The sequence below is a fragment of the Trichosurus vulpecula genome, chromosome 7, assembly GCF_011100635.1.
Source record: "Trichosurus vulpecula isolate mTriVul1 chromosome 7, mTriVul1.pri, whole genome shotgun sequence".
Lineage (NCBI taxonomy): Eukaryota > Metazoa > Chordata > Mammalia > Diprotodontia > Phalangeridae > Trichosurus > Trichosurus vulpecula.
In genome coordinates this window covers 166,467,907-166,470,410 of record NC_050579.1, presented here as the reverse complement: position 1 = coordinate 166,470,410, position 2,504 = coordinate 166,467,907, and positions in this window count along the sequence as shown.

The window sequence follows — 2,504 nt, the reverse complement described above, 5'->3', positions numbered from 1 at the left end:
TTTGATACGTGAAAGGAGCCTAATGGCATTCAGAACCTCTTCTTCAGTTGGAATTTCAGCTAGGGAGGGATCAAGTTCAACCTGAGGTAAACAGTCAATGGCTTCAGCATTGATTGATAATAGTCTGTTGAGAACACTGTGGAAGTGTTCAGCCTATCTCTCCAGTATCTTGTCCTTATCACTTATCAGGGTAGCTCAATCAGCATTGAGTATTTGAGACACACCGTAAGTATTTGGCCCATAAGTAGTTTTCAGGGCATCATAAAAGCTCTTTGGATTACTACTTTTAGCATAAAACTGAATTTCATCTGCCTTCTTACTGAGCCAAGAATCTTGCCTCTCTCTAATCTTTGCTTGTACTTTACATTTGATGGAATTAAGTGTTGCCTTCTTAGAAATGGATAAGCTATTCGGCTGGTAAATCCTGTGGAATTCCTGTTTTTCTTTTAGAAGCTTCTGAATTTCCCCATAATTTTCATCAAACCAGTCTTGATGTTTGCCAGTGTTCTGACCGAGACAAGCAAATGCAGTGATGACTCTGGAGGAGAGAGTGAGGCTGAAGACTTTGTGCAACTCTGCCTCACTTGAATCCAATCTACATATGAATCAAAAGATATGACCCATACCATTTTACCATTTGTAATAACTTTTTGGCTAGCACTGTGGCTGTGTAAAACCAAAAAACAAGCAGCACACAGAAGGCCACCAACACAGATTCTTTTGATCTGCTTTACTAAGGAAAGTAACTTTAAGGGGTTAACAATCTCACTTTAATCCAACGTACAAATATCACTCACTTAGTTCAGGAGGAAAAGGCAGCACCCTGAACTTCAGAGCAAATACAAACAAATTACAAACCTACATTATAAACAGACCAAATACAAACCAACATCTGTGTTAGCAAAGCCAGGGGCAGTTGTAATGGCTTGCCCAGAGTCTCAACACTCCTTCCATGAGTGAGCCCCCAACATCTAGATTTCTTCAAAGCTTGGTGGGGTGGGGGGGTCTTAAAAATGGCTACTTAGAGTCTCCACACCAACACTCTTCCAGTGTGTGAGAGCCCCTGACAAAATGATAACCTCCGAGTTTTTATACCCTGTTCAAGACCCAAAAGATTCATACCTCATCAGCAAAAGGGCATGAGCCTGGGGCTTAGCACCTAGTAAACTTAATCAAAGATACTTGATTACTTTAGCATTCCAAAAGAGAAAACAATAAAAAAGTCTCACCTTAATTACACCATTATATTCATCTCAAAATAATGTGGTGACAGGCAAGGGACAAAGCAGCAGGTGCTGATACAGTGGGAGATATAGTCACAATCCTGCACACAAGTGGCCCAGGTCACAGGGTCATTTCTCAATGGAAGCAGCAGTGGAATTCATCTGCCACCTGGGTGTCTGAGCAGCCTTAAGGATCTCACTGCTCACCTTTTGGTGTGAGGAAGGCACTAGAAAAGGTGCCCTAAAAATTGTCTCCTTACCCAACCCTGGCCTGATTACTTTGGCAGGTGGGGAATCCCACTCTGTGGTCAAAACATGAAGAAATGTACAAAAGCATGTGCAAAGATGATTCCTCTCACCATTGGCACATGGAACGTGCACACACTTATAGGCAACACAAAATCTAGCAGACTGAAAGATCTCTTGTTGCAAGAGAATTCAGTAGGTATCATATCCAAATAGCAGCTCTGAATGAAACAAGGCTTGCAAATGAAGGCCTGCTTACTGAAATTGGATCTAGATACATATTTTTCTGGAGTGGCTGCAGTGAAGGGGAGAGCTGTGAAGTTGGTATACATTTTGCAGACAAAACTAATTTAGTCAACAAGCTTGCATGCCTGCCAAAAAGAGTGAATGACAGGTTCATGACAATGCGATTGCCACTTGCAGGAAAATGTCATGCCACTATCATCAGTGCCTATGCTCCCACCATGACAAACCCTAATGAGGTCAAAGAAAAATTTTACGAAGATCTGGAGATCCTTATCATCAATGTGCCAAAAGAGGACAAGCTTATAATTCTGGGTGACTTTAATGCTAGAGTAGGCTCAGACTACCAGATTTGGCAGGGAGTCCTAGGGAGGGATGGAGTTGGAAACAGCAACAGCAATGGTCACTTACAACTGAAGACTTGTGCATCTCATGACCTTCTCATCACCAACACTGTCTTCCGTTTACCTAAATGCAATAAAACTTCATGGATGCACCCTTGCAAGAAACATTAGCATTTAATAGACTATGTGATTGTAAGGAGAAGAGACAAACAGGACGTGAGAGTGACGAAAACAAGGTGTGGTGCAGAGGGCTGGAATGATCATAGACTTATCCTTTCCAAGCTAAATATTCACATTCAGCAAAAGCAGTGCCCCCAAGGCAAAATGACTGACAGAAGAATTAATTTCAATAAATTAGAGCCCCTTTCTGAATGGGAACAGTTTGTTGCTAATTTGGAGGAGAAGTTGAGCCAACACACAGTTGGCAACAGTAGAGCAGAAAAGGAAT